The sequence below is a fragment of the Pan paniscus genome, chromosome 7 (assembly GCF_029289425.2).
Source record: "Pan paniscus chromosome 7, NHGRI_mPanPan1-v2.0_pri, whole genome shotgun sequence".
Taxonomy (NCBI): domain Eukaryota; kingdom Metazoa; phylum Chordata; class Mammalia; order Primates; family Hominidae; genus Pan; species Pan paniscus.
The window spans coordinates 92,851,544-92,869,846 of NC_073256.2; the positions used below are offsets into that span (position 1 = coordinate 92,851,544).

At 34.0% G+C, this 18,303-nt stretch overlaps 1 protein-coding gene across 1 annotated transcript in view; it reads left to right on the plus strand.

The window, feature by feature from the left end:
- LOC106635048 (uncharacterized) overlaps positions 1-18,303 on the plus strand; it is a 259,340-nt gene that overhangs the window by 116,060 nt on the left and 124,977 nt on the right. The gene's annotated exons all lie outside the window — the stretch shown is intronic.

Sequence of the window (18,303 nt, forward strand, 5' to 3'; positions counted from 1 at the left end):
TCCAGGTTTGCTATCTTGACAACAGAATGAGGTGGTATTTTAGGAAGATATTTTATTTTATATTATTTTATTAGTTTTATTATTATGATAATTAGCTATTGTAGTTTATCACTCAGGAACATTTATGATGCTCTTTACATCAATTATATGTATATATATAAAATTGTCAGTAACAAGGTGTTTTGCTTGAGAACTCTCTGAAGAGGTTTTGAAGAATTCCTGGGACAGCATTTTTTTGTTGAAGTTTAACATTTAGGTAATGACAATTAGATCATATTATATCTCGATATCAAGGAAATATTTTATATACTACCTCCCAAGTTCTCGCCAGAAAAATAAATTCTCAATGGCTTGAATGTGCACTACTGTCAAATGGATTTAAAACACAGTGAAGGGACCCTAAGCAAAGGGTAATGATAGCAATAATAATGATAAATGGCAATGCATTGAGTTAGGACCAGGGTGCACACTTGGCTGCTTTTATTTAAGATGTCTTGGTAATGTTAAAGCCGCAAAAAGCATTAATAAATGAGTATGTAGGGTTATAATCTGAAATCTTTTTGCAGAAATCTTGGTCCTTGCTGAATGTAATTATATGTTGCTATTGTTATTTAATTAAAGATTTAAAAATAACATCAATTAGCCTGCAGGATATATCAAGTATCACAGATATTTCAAGAACCTTCATTGGTTGTTTATTGTTATGCAAACCAGGACTACTAAACTGCCAGAGTGAACAAACTCTAAGTTTTCAAGGTGAAGGAAAAAAAGAAATGGAAATGGACTTTAGTTCCAGCTAACGATGTTAATTTTTTTTTTGCAACATATAGATTTCCCAGATACAATTACAAGGATTTAAACCTACAACCTATGTTAATCAGCTTGTGCATAACTTAAAATAGTAATAACAGACACATAAAAGTGAATTTAAAAATGAAAATGTACCTATTTTTTAAAGGGATTATAAAATAAAATTAATGCGTATATGCAAATTTTCTTTGCTATGACTTCATAATTTGTAATGGTATTCAGCTTGACAATGTTTACACTTGTTAATGACTTCCTTTATGAGTGATAATTGATCTACTTCATTATCATATTAAATCCTTGATCATATGCCATTAGGTTTGATGTAATAAATGATCTGTGTGATTTTTAGTGTAATGAACTAATTAGACTAATTAAAATCAATATGTGTGCCAATATTATACTTTGAATCCAAATGCTCCCTCTAACTGTGCTGGCTTAAAATCAGCAACTCAGTAAAAAGGATCTAATGCTGATTTATGAGCACTTGAGGAACATGAGGCAGAATAAATTGCTTGTGGTAGTAGAGACAGCATTAGTGAAGTATAAGATACTAAGTGCATTGTAAGGTCAGCAATAAGGGTGTACTTACACATGTAGTTATATGGCACCTTAAACCTCCTCTTAATATATCAGAACATCCTAGCAAAATTATTTGGTTTAAATGCCAGCTCTTTTAGTCTACTCTTTTTTATAAATAACGTTGCAAAAATGCAAGTATTCCAGTTATGTAATCAGTCTACAACTCTAATGAAAATACACATACGAAGTTTGATAAATGTTTTTAAATAATTGATTTATATTCTGTAAGAGTAACGAAAACACATTCCAAAGAAAAGATTACATAAGATCAATGTGTAATTCTAGAACTTTAAATTATTCATTGTTCATTCAGAAATCTGTAGAAATTATAAATGATAATTTTGGAGAATCAATAAATTCTTCAAAACTAAGTTAAATTATTTCTTAGAAGAAGCCTTGCCTAAGTCAATAACAGATCTCCAACTTATGATTCCCTTTTCTATTTCCCAAAATTTTAATTGTATGATAGATTGATTAATGGTTATTGAATTTCTAGAGTATAAACTCCACAAGGGCAGAGAACCCACCTCTGATTCTTCCCTATGTAGGTTTAACATAGTGCCTTGTACACAGAAGGCAAAATAGGTTTTATTTAATTTTCTTTTAAATATATGTAATTTAATTTGCTGTTTCAAAAGTTTAAGCAAATCTTATTTTAATGGAAACTAAACACCATACCTCATAAGTCAATAAGTAGCTACATAAAAGTTTAAAATCAGATAGCCATATTTTTCTACAGAGCCTGGCACATGTCTTTTGTATTTAATTCCCTTGAGAGCCGGTGGAAGTTGTAGTCACAAAAGGGAGTCGAACTGGAACGTGGAACTTTGGATTGAATGATTCTAGGCCAGATCAAAGGTTACTCAGTTTTTCTTTCTTACTGATATAAGGGTTTATATCTATGCTAGCAAATGGAGACAGTATATAATGTCTTTGGATAATTTCCTGGCAGGTTTGTTTTACCTATGTCTTCTAATGATTCAAATATAGGTAAGCATTTATTGTGAGCAGTTGATTTATCTTTGGGAGAGTAATCTCTAGTGATTTGACTGTGAGGCAATGTAGAAGAGATTCTCAAGGCATTTTCTCCAGTCCACTCAGAACTTTGTTTCTCCCATTTTTTTTTTTCCTTCACATGCCCCATAGCTTCAGCTCATCACTCATTTAAACATATACACATATTAATTGAGAATTTATGGAAGCATTATAGGTTCTCAGACAGAGCACAAGTTTCCTGGTCCTAAGCCATTTCTCATCTAGGAAGAAAGGTAAGACATGTACATACATAGTTCTAATCTAAAGTGATATGTGGTAAATCTTGGAAAGAGCTTCAAATAATTTGCTAATAGAAATTTAAAGATCAGCTGATGATTTCTGGCAGTGTGATTTGGGAAAGCTTTGTAATAAAGGTAGCATTCAAAGTGAACTTTGACGGCTGAAATGAATTTTCTCAGTCTGGGATGGAAAGTGACCACTCTGGAGAGAATGAAACACATAATCTTCCTATTCTTAAATAAGGTGAACTATTGTAATCCAGACTAGCTAGATGGGTAAGGGCAGCAGTCTAAATGAGCGCAAAGATGAATTATAGATTAGCCCTTCCTACTGTTTTCAAGTACTTGAAATAACTGTCAATTTTATAAATAAAGTGGTATCTAACAGAGATCCTAAGTAATTTTTACAGGTAAGATATAAGTATTATGACAGGTTGTTAAGAACTTCTAACATATAATGAGAATCTTATGAAATACCTTTTTAAGCTATAAATTCTAATTTTTTATCACATAGGAAACCTGTAGGCCTGGTGCGGTGGCTCACGCCTGTAATCCCAACACTTTGGGAGGCTGAGGTGGACAGATCACAAGGTCAGGAGTTCGAGACCAGCCTGGCTAACATGGTGAAACCCTGTCTCTACTAAAAATACAAAAATTAGCCAAGCATGGTAGCAGGTGCCTGTAATCCCAGCTACTTGGGAGGCTGAGGCAGGAGAATTGCTTGAATTTGGGAGGTGGAGGTTGCAGTAAGCCAAGATCGCACCACTGCACTCCAGCCTGGGCGAAAGAGTGAAAGTCTGTCTAGAAAAAAAAAAAAAAGAAAAGTGCGGTTGACTAGATTTCCCTGGCAGTAGAGAGCGAAGATGAATGATATCAAGGGAAACATTAAAAGGAGTGTTCTAAGGATGCTCTCAAATCTTAGGCAAAACTCCAGTGCATAACATGGGTAAGCATGGACATCCTCTCATTGAAACTAGGATCGATCCATTCTTTTCCCCTTCTTGCCATTCCCTGAAACAACCCACAAGCTGCTTATTCCTCTGCTTAACACAGGTGGAAAAAACATGTACAAGTAGTACCATTTAACATTATGACATATGGGTTTGTCTCAAAGCACTGCTGCTCCAGAGTGACCACTCAGAAATGTTGTCTATTATTACTGTTGTGATTCTCCTCACTTGGAGACTCAGGAGACTGGAAGCCTCAGTTCTGACATAGTTGGGCTTTGTGATTTTATGACAATAGCTTGACCTGACAAGGTCTCAGCATCCTCATGTTTAAATTAGTGGGCTTTGAGCTAAGTAATAAAGTTTTTCCCAGTGATGTCATATTATTCTTCTAGTAATAATAGTGTTTTAACCCTCCCAGAGATAATTTGAATTTTTAAAGCATTATTATTTTTTAAAAAAGAATAATCCCATGGTGGAATTGAGACAGCGTGACAAATGAAGTAAAAGTATTCAGGTATTTAGGGGAAGAGTATTTTGGTTCAGGGGCCCCTGCATAGGCAGACTAGCTGTGTCTAAAATCATCCTTCTTAGAATTAGACAATGTTTCTTTGCCCTATTTAATAACCGTCACAAGTTCCCTAAATTGCCTCTCTTCCTGTTCCTATTTATCTGTATCTATTCTCTCTCTGTTTGTATCTGCCTTTCTCATGCCCTCCTCATTTGTCTCTTCACCGGTGAGGTCCTAGGCTACAGACGAAAGAGAGGTATAAGCAAGAAGTTACACTTAATCTGACAATATTTAGCTTATTTTTCTAAATAGGCATGTTTTCTAATCTAATGTATTTTTCTGATAGCAAATCTATCAAGTATATGCACTATTAAATCTGCAGGAAACAGAGGCTACATTATTTCTGCTTAAATATTTAATGCCTGCACTGTGAATCATTTCACAATTGTTCACTAAAAATCCCTGGTTCATTTCTCTGGTTCATCTAGATGTCTTTGACTTGCATGATGGTTGCCGAGAAAAAATAGATGATTGAGTGTTTTGCTTCTTTGAGGCTAATCTCTATCATTTGATTGTAATAAATGAAAACGGCATAATTGATTTTTAAAAAGACAGTAACACTGTTACACTTTGCTGGTGGACTTTCATGTGCATTCTGCAGGCAGATGGTGTTAAATTAGAAAGAGGATTGGGCTTGGTTGCAACTTTGGGATGGCCTCGGCTCTTCTACTTGTTAGTTGTATGATGGAGAACAACTCACTAAAAAGTGAGGATGATAGTATCTTCTGTCATTCATTTGAAGCATTGTAAAGATTGCATGAAATACTGCATGTGAATGCAATTCAGAAACTTATAATGGTTCATAAACTCATAAGGATTTGATCATTGTATTAGTCGATTTTCACACTGCTATGAAGAACTACCCGAGGCTGGGTAATTTATGAAGAAAAGATGTTTGACTCACAGTTCCACAGGCTTAACAGGAAGCATGACTGGGAGGCCTCAGGAAACTTACAATCATGGCAAAAGGCAACAGGAAGCAAGCACCTTCACATAGTGGCAGGAGAGAGAGAGAGCAAGCAAAGGGGGAAGTGCTACACACCTTTAAATAACCAGATCTCATGAGAGCACACTCACTATCATGAGAATAGCAAGGGGGAAATCTGTCCCCCTGATCCAGTCACCTCCCTCAAGGTCCCTCCTTGACACATGGGGATCACAATTTGACATGAGATTTGGGTGGGAACATACAGCCAAACCATATCAATCATGAATTCTTACTATGCATACAACTAGAAAATTTCACCTGCATATTTAAATATGTTGAACAAAATACAGATGTTATGTATGTAGGACAGGAAAAATAAAAGCTGAAAACTGCGATCTGTGGAATGGGTATAAAGAATAAGCCCTGGTCTGTAAGAGAGAGTTGAGTAACAAAAAAGCAACCACAACAGGAGTTTCCAAGAAAAGTATATTTTTTCTTATTTCTGATTGTTATTAAATGGTATGACTTGAGTTTGCTATATGTTTGTACATTTAAAAATGTTTAATATTTTAATATCTAATGGCACTTATGCCCAAAATGACCCTTATGAATTATTATAAGTCAAGATTAAAAGACAGAAAATTACTACACTCTCACAGTGAAAACAAAACCATACAAATATATATACACATGCATATACTTTAATTTTGAATGGGCAAGAGTTATTTTTACTTTTATTCCAACAAAAATATTCAAATATTTTTTGTCCCTGTCCGTTTCATTTAAAATTATCTTATTTTTCAGTATTGGAACTTCTGTGGAAGTCAAGGGACACTTCAATATTATACCATGTGCATCTTTAATATGTCATTTTAATCTCGAGGTAGTTTAAATTAAAATATTTTCCAGTTGAACACATATTTTGGATTTAATAGCATGCTAGTATTGTTACTTTCAAAGAGACATTTTACAAAAAGGAGCATTCAAACCACAAGCATTTTACTTGTTTAATATATTGTCTGTGCATTTTAGGGGCAGATTTATTTTTGATGGGTTATTGTACTTATTTTAATTCAGTTATCTTTTCTGTCCTCTTTTTGTATGCTAAGTGATATTTTGTGAATCTCTGAAACAAATTGATTTTCAAGTATATTGAGTCATATAGCTTTCAAAACTCTTTCTTGATGGCGCCCTTGTAGGACCTGACCTACCTGTGTCCTGTGTCCATGAGACTTCATCCTGTCTCTTTTCTAACAAATATAAACAACATTTGTACTTCTTTACCTGTCTCTTCATATTAGATTCCAAGTTTCTTGAAAGCAGGGCTATATCTCATTTCAATATTCTTGGTATCTAGACTTGTGCCTGACATTTGATAGTTAATCAAATGATATTTTTGGAAAATAATAAAATGTGAAATAACATATAACACATTTTATTTAGATTGCTTCCAGAAAAACATGAGCTAAAAAAGAATTCCAGCTTTCTGAGCTTAAACCTATATCTAATAAGTATCAAATTCTTCATGTGTGTTAGTTATAGTATGTTCATATGTTGACTCTAGTGTATCTGTAACACACTTCTTGATTCTTTATATATAAAAAGTCACTGAATATGTGTTAACATATTTCTCAGGGCTATTGTAAAAATCAAAGAAGAATCTCTCAGAAAGTACTTTGTAAATAGTAAAATGCTGTAGAAATGTAGTAATAAGTAGAATAAATTAGTAGAAGTAGTAGTAGTCATAGTTGTCACTGTTCCATTAATGGTACTGGCTTGTTTTAGTGAGATGTTCAATGCTCAAACATTCCAGGCTTGTTATCTCACCATGCAACCTCTTATTTACTCTCGCTTTTATATCTGGAATGCTTACTTATCCCCTCCTGTATAATCTTCTCTGTAGTTTTAACCAAAGTTGCATCAAGTTTCTTCATGGCATCCTTTAGCGGTGACTTCACAAGATATTGGTCATCTGACACTAATGTTTTTGACACATAGTACTTACTTACCCATTTTCAGATAGTAACACACTAAACTTTTGTTTCAGTATTGTTGGAATCATTAATTAAGCTACGGTGCACATATCATGCTTAGGCACATGAAGCAAAGTAGGCCAGGTGAACTTCTGCATTCCTAGAAGAAATTATTTGAGCTGATTCATCTTAGTGTCTTAGTTTGCCCATTGTTCTTGCCACCCCATTCCTTAAGCTGTCCCTGTCTTTTCCAAGCCAGTCCTTCTGCTTTTGAAAAATATTTACTATAAACCATTTCATACTTTTCTGATAAATCTCCTCTTAGTGTAAGTTAATTTTGGTTATGCAGGACAGAAAAGCACTAATGGATATCTTCATAGTATAGTTAACTTTGGTTAGGGATGACAGAAGAACCGTAATGATACATGGTCCATATATGTATATTATGTTTCTTTTTTCCTAATTAGAATGAGCAGTTAGTACGTGAGTAATTTTTAATTCCTTTTGAATGTTCAAAATATTTTACATTGTACTTTTCAGTATGTGTACATACTTATGAAATGCTGAATAAATAATTTATCACTAAATAATGTCCGATTGAAGTAGAAATAGCAGAAACATACACTTTAAATTTTATGGCATATTTCCTGTGTCATTTAAGTTATAATATCCACCTGCATTCATGCTGTTAAAGAGAATGACTCAAAATAGCATAATTGAAAAGAGATTACTTTCACACTTCTACCCTTTCCGTGTTTAATAGCAATCAGCAACACAAAATTGTTTTCTTATCTCAAAACTAAGTGTTAGGGATTTATGGTCCAGTCCTCTTGAGTTTAGAAGGAGCTTGCGTTTCCAAGTAATTCATAATAAGATCACTAATTGTTTAGTCACAAGATTAACACAACATTCAGGCCAAAATTCTGAAGCTAGTTTCTAACCAAAATGATATTCAGTTGCAAATTTATTGTCCAATCAGACTTTAGTTTTGATACTTTTCATGGATAATCCTTTGTTACCTCTTTTTGGTGACCACATGTATGTGTATGAGGATAGAGGGAAACATAAATTATCATTTCAAAAATTATGTTCATAAATTATGAACAACAGAAGACACCAGGAAAAATAATAATTTCACCCCTAGGTATGATTTCTAGAAACAAAGTGGATATTTTGTCTAAAGGTTAAATGGGCAATATTTTGTGGCTTTTTAAATTACCTGATTTGGGAATGTTGAAATATTCTTTTCTGTTTAAAAACATATGTGAAAATATGCCTCTCAACTTATGTGAACTTAGTGAAAACGTTCAGTGATTTTGTTTGTTGCCAATGCTGTTTTTATACTTGTATTGAATTATAGCCATATTGTGTTTATTTATGTTATGATGATTAGTATCATTATTTTAAATTTGTGTCTCTCTGCTTGCAGACTTCCTCTTGATTGGTACAGTATGACAACAGGTAATAGATACAATAGCACTAAAACAGTCATCATCGCTGCTAGGATGAGAAACCCCTCCTCTTTGCTTTTTTTAACCTTCCTCAGCTGGAAAGTTTTGACATCTGCTGGTTTGGGACATGGTTGAGCAGCTGTCAGCAGTAGGGTAGCTGCTTTCAGCAGCAGTTGGCGGGATGGCAGGGTGCCAGCTTGTACCATCTGTGCGCCTGACATTTCATTCTAATTAACAGTAGGGTTAATTGTTCTGGCAGGCTCAAATGTAGTGTCTAACATTACCCAAGGGAAACATGTACAAGTGCAGGAGTGGCAGGGAGCTGGGGACAAGCATCGCTAACAAAACCATCGAGGGAGAGTGGTTAACAACTAGCGGTGATTTTACTAGCTGGCCACTTGCAATAAGGCTAAGGTATTTTTTATTCTGATGAATTATGCCAAGCCTGTAATGATATAGAAGGAATCAAGCTTAGAAAGGCTGAGACTGCTGCCTTAGGGCAATTGTGAGGGAACAATTTGCATGTTATTACTGCATATTCATACCTAATTGTGTTAGGCTTTGCTAATAGAGCAGAATGACAGTATGAAAAATCGAGCAACTGCTTTAGAGGCAACAAAGCCAATGTTTTTTTCTTCCTACACTATGAGTGCTGAATGATCATTTAGACATTTAGTTGCTCAATATGACAAGTCCACCATTTGTTAGCTTGACATATTATAATTTATAAAGGAGTATTCTAATTTTACTTTTAGTTTATTCTTCTCATTTTATACAATATTCATGATAGCAATTTGAATGGGGATATTCATAGCTATTGTGAGTAGCTGTGATTTAAATAAAACTATATTTGGTATGAAATATTACCATTGTTTTATGATGTATTAATTTTAATGTTTAAATAGCTTTTTCATATGTTAATATAACATAAACCAAGAGTTGATGAGAAATCCTTATTATAGTGGTGCTCACTCACATTACTATAGTTAATGTCTCAACATTTCCATTATATGAAGACCTATTTTTAGTGTGGCTTGGACAAAGAAATTGTCATGGGGTGCAAAGCCAAAATCTGCTGTTTTAGAAAAGTGACTACAGATTCATTGAACTGAGTATCCGATTCCATCTCCTAAGCAGATAATATTCTTAAGAAATTTTAAGCCCAGTAGTACATTTTTTATGTTAGCCCACAATGCCTTTTAAAATCTTTTTATGGAAGCTCAGAGAAGACAAGGAATTAGAAAATTTAACTTTAGAAGACTACATTTTAAAACTGGTAACATATATCTTCCATCTAATTTTCTTTCTTTTCTGATTTATAAGGCCATAGTTATATCTTTGATTTGCTCCAATTTGGCATTTGAATATGAATTTATTTCAAATTATGAGCTAACTTGCATTTTAGCTTGCTTTCTCTGAGTGTCCAAAAAAGTAGTAGATTAAATGAATGAATTGGAAAAAGAGTTTCAGTAGCTTTTCTGGTTAAATCATAATAAAAGTTTTACATTTATTTCCTATATTTTCTATTTTTTTCAGTGTCTAACATATTTATCTAACAACTTATTCTAAATATTTATTATGTATAATATTCAAAGTAAGTTAAAACTTTGCCCCATTTTAGTTTGCTTTGTGATTTTTCTTCTTCTTCTTCTCCTTTTTTTTGTTTTTTTGCTTAAAACACAACTACTTTCAAAAATAAAATGTGGTTGGTTAAATAATATATGCTATAAAATCTTTTCTAACTTGGAATTAAATTTCAAACCATGGAATTATATAAAGACTACATATTTACAGCTTTATTATGCAGTAAAATATTAAAGAACTGTAATTCAAACATCATATGATATGGCTTGGTTAATTTATGAGACTAAAATGTTGGCTATTCGTTAGTAATTTCATGGCTTCGGACATAGAAATTTTGTTTCCCACATAAGATATGTTCTATATTTGTATATTTCTGAGTTACAGGGCAAATAGAGACTTCTCTTATGTATATGAGTCATCTCTGCCAATGATATACTTTATTACATTTAGTGTGTTTTGTCAAGTTTTATATATATTTTAAAAGGGTGCGGGTTAAAACATCATTTTGTAACCTTATTCCGATATGTCATGAAACTTTAAGCAATTATAGAACTTTTAAGTTGAAATCCTAGCATAATAATTTTCCTAAAATAAACATCTAACTGTTCTTCCCAAAGATATCAGGTTACATTACACTGTTTTTTTTTTCTAATCCTTATTTTTGAAGGGTAAAAAGCAAAACATTACACAACAAAACAAAATACCAAAATAAAAACCTAGCGCCTGAGTTTTACATGGTTCTGTGCTGTAGCAGAATGTGTTTCTGGGCCACATGACAGAGAGATAGAGGTAACCTTGCAGTATTTTTTGGCATATCCCTTCTGCACCAGTCTCACTTGAGGGGCTGGTTACTTATTACCTTCTAAATCGAAACATTTAACTGCTGGGAATTCTTGACTATAAGGGAGTGAGATATTTTATATGTTAAAAAAGAAGCAAAAGAAAGAAACTTGAGTTAGAATTAATTTTCTTTCCATAAATTAATAAACTCCAAATGTAACCTATATAGTTAGATTTTTAAAATAAATCAACAGTGTAAAAGTAACATTATTTTGGTGAATATCATTTTTGTGAAGCAAAGTTCTTTGCTTTGAGCGTATTATCTTTTTTTTTTTTTTTTTTTTGAGACAGTGTCTCACACCATCACCCAAAGCTGGAGTGCAGTGGTGCAATCTTGGCTCACTGCAGCCTCCACCTCCTAGATTCAAGCAATCATCCTGTCTCAGCCTCCTGAGTAGCTGGAATTACAGGTGTGCACCACCATGCCTGGCTAATGTTTTGTATTTTTAGTAAAGATGGGGTTTCACCACGTTGGCCAGGCTGGTCTTGAACTCATGATCTCGAGTGATCCACCTGCCTTGGCCTCTCAAAGTGCTGGGATTACAGACTGAGCCACCATGCCTGGCCTAGTGAATTATCTTTATCTCCATTTTATAACTGAGTCTTCCAAGTGAAAATGCATGGAACCATTTAATTAAAGAAAGAAAATTACTCATCTAAAAACAATAAATGCACCTCTTTTTGATTTTTGAACCAAATTTTTGATCTAGTCCTCAAGTGTACTTCATCATCATATTTATCATTATTGTCAATTTCCAGAACTTCTATTACTTGCTTCCCTTCCCGATTTTACCTGCCGGCTACTGTGCAAGCAAACACTCAACGGATATTGTTCCCATATCTCAACTTTCAAGGACATTACAATGACATAAAAATATTTGCTGAATGATTATCACGTTTCAGAAATGGTTCTAAAATTTGCATGTGTTACTTCATTTAACCCTTACAACAATTAAATAAAGTATTTGTCTTTACTATCTGCATTTCTCACAGGTGGAAACTGAGGCTTAGAGAGCAACAGTGACTTGCCTGTTATCATTCAGTTAGTTAATGAGGAGCCAGAAGTGCATCTGGAGCTAGTTCTTTAATCAAAGTAAGAGACACACTATCAAAATACAATACTTAGAAAGACATGAATACATGAGAAATAAACGTATATAGTTTACCTATAATGTTAAAAGCATATTTGTAGAGATAATGGAGTCTTAGGAATCATTTGTTCAGAAACTAAGAATTTTCAAAACCAAAGTTTTATACTTGATACAGCATGTCCAAGGTTTGAGAATGCACAAAGAGATTACTCTGGGTGTTCTTTTAGAAAAGGCCTAGGCATTGTCTAATGGAATGTCTGGGATTATTTGATTGTAAAGGAGTGTGCACATTTGATTAACTTTTTATTGACTAAGCTATTTTACAACTCAGTAGGGGTAGACGTCAGCCTGTAGAAAACAAATAGCAATGCAAATGATTTTTGTCCATAGCAAGGCAAACAAATTTTGTTGAGTAGAGAAACAATTGATTTTCACCCCATAAAAATATAACCCCAAATATCACATTTTTATTGCCAAACATGAAAACACCACATTTTTTAAAATTTCATATTAAGTTTTGCATCCATTGGCAAACCCATTTTTAGTATTATTGACTGCCAATATATATGCGTCTTTAAAGTTCTTTTTTGAACCAGTCTTAACATCTTATTGGATTCCTCATTAATTAAAAGGTAGAATGAAATCTTTGGCACATGATCATTTATTATTTGCTTGGGGGTTATGCTTATAACTTTTTGAAAATTATACTTTGCTAAGCATTATAAGGTTAAAACAAAAGAAAAAAGGTCAAAAGCAAGGTGACTAAATTTTATTGCGTGCCTGCTATGAGTCCAGGATTTGGCTAAATCCTTTCATACCAGAGCTATGTTAATTTTTACCATAACTCTATGTGGTACCTATTAATTTCATGACTTACAAATGATGGGACAAAGACTGAGAATGACTAAATAATAACTCCAGTGTCCTGTGCTCTAAGTAGTAAGTGGGAGAAGAGAGGATTTGAATCTAGATCTGTCTTACTCCACAGAGAAATTCCTGTATATTTTCTAGGCTCAGGACACCACATAACAGAAAACAAAAAGCTGAAATCAATGATTAGTATATGATGACTAGCCCAGGGTAAAGATGCTCTTTTACAGTGAAAGGTAGGTAAGTAACAAGATGTCTGATGTGTTTATTAAAAATAGCCACTGATAATGATGATACTGCTCTTTTAAAGGACAACACTGGAAAGTAACCTGGATATTCCAGAGTTCAAACTCCCTTCTATCATTATTGTCTTCACTATTCCTTCATTTGCATAGAGTGTACTCTTCTTTGTCTTGAGAGTTTTCAGCTAAAGTTGTCTAGAATTAACTCTTGTACATTCTATCGAAAAATCTCAAGGAGGAGCCTCTTTTAGGCAAAAGTTATCTGAAATTTTTTAAAAATATGAACTTTATTGTAAAGTAAATCATATTCCTGTAGCATAGTAAAAAGAGAGAGAGCTGGTCTCTGACAGATCTGCATTGGAATTTCAGTTTTGACACCTATGATCTGTGTGAACATGGACAAGTCATTTAAAAATTTCAACCTTAATCACCCTACTTGAAAAGTTGATATGAAAAATCTTATTTGGATTTGAGATGAACTGGGTAATAATTGTTTCCTTTTTTTGTAAAATTTCAAAAGTTTGGCAAAAACGTCTTTGGACAAAGAGATACATAATTATACTTCTGGCATATTAGTTAAACATTTTTGTTTTATTTGGGAAACTACGCTTAACCCAATTTCTGGTTTCCGTATATGGAAATACAAGCCTACATAATTCTAAAAAGAGACATTTGTATTTATTTAAAACTACAAATTATATTATGTGCCTCTTAGTTCCCAAATATTTCCCAAGTTTTAGCAATTTTTTTCTTCAAAGCTAATTTAACTGATAGTATCTAATACTAATATAATATATTTCCTATTGCAAATATTTTAGTTCCAGGAAAGAGAAATTCTACTGAAAATTTATGATCACTTTTCTGCAAAATATTAGTTATATTTACAATGATACTTTTAGTAGGTAATACATAGGTATACATATAGGCTAATATTATGTAGGTGCATATTTCATTTAGTTATTTTCATTTTAAAAATGATTACCTGACTGAATAGTATTCCGTTGTGTATATATACCACATTTTCTTTATCCACTCATCCACTGATGGACACTTAGGTTAATTCCATATATAGGCTATTGTGAATAGTGTCACAATAAACATGACGGTGTAGGTAACCCTTTGATGTACTGATTTTCTTTTTTTTTTTTTTGATAAATACCCAGCAGTGGGATTGCTATATGCTGTGTTAGATCTATTTTTAGTTTTTTGAGAGATCTCTGTACTGTTTTCCATAGTTGCTATACTAATTTAGAAGAAAGGAACAAGTTCTAATGTTTGATAGCAGAGTAAGATACCTATAGTTAACAACAGTGTTTTGCATATTTCAAAATAGCTAGAAGAAAAAACTTAAAATGTTCCCCACATATAGAAATGATGAATATTCAAGGTGATGTATGCCTTAAATACACTATTTGATCATAACAAATTTTATTCATATAAAAAAAATCATACATACTCCATAAATATGTATAAATATTATCTATCAATAAAAATAAAAACAAAAAGTAGAAAAATTTTGAAAAGCATACATTTTTTATAGTTTAACATGAGCTTACAAAAGATTTTGACTACCTAATGTCTTCCTAAAAGAACAGAAAGTGCTCACTTTTGAACAGTCCATTAATTCATATTCGATACACAAAATGACAAACTTAAGCATATGCAGTGCTATGGTTTGAATGCTTATTGCCTCCAAAACTCATGTTGAACCTGGTTGCCTGTGTGTGTATGTTGGGATGTGGGATCTTTGGGAGGTGACTGGGCCATGAGGGCTTTGCCAGTATGCATGCGATTAATGCTGTTACAAAGGGCGGGTTTGGACCCCATTTGTCTCTTTGCCCTTCTGCCTTCCACTGTGTGATGATGCAGCAAGTAGAGCCTTGCCAGATGCAAGCACCTTTATCTTAGGCTTCCTAGCCTCTAGACTCATAAGAAAATAAATTTCTGTTCATTATAAACCATCCAGTCTCAAGGATTCTGTTAGAGCTGCGCAAAATGAACTAAGCCACGTGGGTTCTGCCTGCAGAATGTCAGGAAGTGGAGGGATGCATTTCTGAGACACAACACACTAAAATGCAATTTGTTAACTTTAAGTATTCTGTATGCTGCAAACATGCAAAGAGGATGTCAAAATAAGTTCTGTCAGTACCAGTTAAATGTTATTTCACAAGTATATTTCTCACAATGCCAAAAGTAGGAGTAAATCTAGTGAAATTATGTGTGGAGCCATTTATTTGGCTTGTTATTCATGTCGTTGGTTAACTTTTTCGTGGAATAGTATAAACAACATGTTTTTGTTTTTGTGATTTTCAATCTAACATAATTCCTGGTCTCTAGGCCTAATCAACCTGAAGAAACAATAAAAAGATAGACATAATAGAAAAGTTTATTTTTCTGAACCCCAGCTGGCTATATCACTGAGACTCCTGGCCTTTTAAGTCTCCTTTTCACTTTCACAAATTCTCCTTGTTGGGTATTAAAATTACCTTCATGCTGCTCTTTGCCTTGTAAACTGGTCACTCTAATACGCAATTCCCGTTGTCCCTATCACTTACCCTGGAGTGTTTTAATGTTGCCCTGGGGTTTAATCTCATTGTCACTGTTTAGTTACTGAATTCATAGTTCCTTCTGCAATTTGTTATTCTTCCCCTCCTCTTCTTCTTTCGATTTCTTTTCCTTTCTCTTTCTCTTCCCCTTATTTTTTTCCTCTTTTTCATTTTTTCTCCCTCTCCCTCATCCTGTTTCCCAATCCTTCTCTATTTCCTCCTCCCCTTCTTCCTCCTTCTTTTTTGTCACCCTCTCACACTCCTCCTTTCCCTCCCATCTTCCCCTCCTGCCCCTCTGTCTTCCTTCTGCCCTTCCTCTGCCTTCTTCTTTCACTGTCTCCTTCTTTACTTTTCCTGCTCCCCCTCCACCTCCTTCTCCGCCTTCCCTTCCTCCTCCTCCTCTTAATTCTCCTCCTCTTTTTCATTCTTCTTTTTGAAAATGGATCTTTAATGAGAGGAGAAATGGTATAATTAGGAAGTCATGGCAACTGTGAAAATAAATCTGCTGAGAAATAAAATAATTTCATATTTTTGAAGTGTAAGTACAGTGGCATAAGTGTTTATAACACAGTTGCTTCCTGTAGAAGCTTAGTGGACAAAATTGAGATAACTCACATAGCTTCCAGAACTTTCCAATGGGAGCAGCTGGATAAGAAAGATAATATGCACAGAACAAGTAACTTACATCAGAACTTCCTCAAGAGTTGGTTCCCAGCAGCTCAAAATCTTAAAACACAAAGGAACAAGTCAGTGCTCTGTTTGGTCTTGTTTGAAGTGATGATGAGCAAGATGTTGCATTTGAACCTTCCTCAAGTGCTCACCATGTTAAAGGTAGGATCAGGACCCAAGGTTCCATTAGTCTTTATGTTAATAATCTTTAGATTTTCCAGTTGTTTGAGGCACATTCTCTTTGTATTCTTAGAAAAGACTCACAGGAACAATATTTTATGATTCTTCTATTTCAAACAGGTTGCGGATTTTATGTTTAAAGATAAGTTTGGCATAGGAATAAAATTTGTGAATTCTATTTTATTTTTTTCAGTATTTAAAATATGTTACACCATTGACATCTAGCATAAAGTGTTGCTTTTTAAAAAGACTAAAAGCAATCCGATTTTTTCGCTTTAGGAGACTTGATTTGTTTTTTGCCAGTAAGAAAAGATGTTTAAAGTTCAATAGTTTTACAAAAATATGTTTGGTGTTGGCCATTTTAGGTCAATTTTCCCATTTAAGTAGTTTCAAGTTTTTTATTACTGGGACTTTTGTTGTTGTTGTTGTTGTTGTTTTGAAACAGAGTCTTGCTCTGTCCCAGGCTGGAGTGCAGTGGCACGATCTCGGCTCACTGCAACCTCTGCCTCCCAGGTTCAAGCAATTCTCCTGCCTCAGCCTCCTGAGTAGCTGGGATTACAGGCACCCGCCACCACGCCCAGCTAATTTTTTTGTATTTTTAGTACAGACGGGGTTTCATCTTGTTGCTCAGGCTGGTCTTGAACCCCTGACCTCGTGATCCACTCGCCTTGGCCTCCTAAAGTGCTGGGATTATAGGTGTGAGCCACCGTGCCCGGCCTGGGACTTTTTTTTGATCTATGATTTTCAACATTGTTGTGTTCCATTGCTATCGGTTTGGAGGACATTTGTTATATGTTTCTTGAATTTCCGTGTTTTCTACCTTTATCATTATATCCAAATTCTTCTTATTCTTTCTTCATGCATTTTGCTTTTAAATTTTTTCTCCTTTCCATCTTTCATTTTTCTAAAAGCTTCATCTGTTATGCTTTTGTGCTTTCTATGTTGGTTTTTTTAAAAAATTTCCGATGTAATATTTATTTCTAATTCTTGCCTAAATGCTGTCACCCCTCTTTTTATATTTTCCTCTTCCCCAAACATCTTAGTTTTGAGTTTTTTTCTAAATTATAAATTTATGTTCTTTTCCAGTTTCTACATATATTATTTTGTTTATATTCATTTTGATATATTAAAAGGCAGTTTAAAATTGTTTTGAAGGCAGGACATAGTGGCTAGCTTTTATTTTCTATAGGGGCATTATAATTATTTAAAAATGGAAATTAGAATTCTATATATTTTTATCTTGTTCATTTTTTGCATAAGATGAATTTTCATGTACTTTTTGGAAAGGATATTGGGGTCATGATTTCTTTTCCATCTTCAGGGGCTCTAGAGCTCTTTTTTTTTTTTTCCCACAAAGCAATGAAAACATATGGCATTTCATTTTCTTCGAGTTTGTTGTTGTTCCATTTTGCTTAATAGTGAGGCTGAAGCAGGGCTCAGTGTCTCATGCCTGTAATCCCAGCACTTTGGGAGGCTGAGGAGGGCAAATCACCTGAAGTCAGGAATTCGAGAGCAGCCTGGCCAACATGGTAAAACCCTGTCTTCTACCAATAATACAAAAATTAGCTGGGCGTGGTGGTGAGCACCTGTAATCCCAGCTACTCGGAAGGCTGAGTCAGGAGACTTGCTTGAACCCAGGAAGCAGAGCTTTCAGTGAGCTGAGATTGCTCCGTTGCGCTCCAGCTTGGGTGACAAGAACAAAACTTTGTCTCAAAAAAAAAAAAAAAGTGAGGCTGAGTATCTGCTTA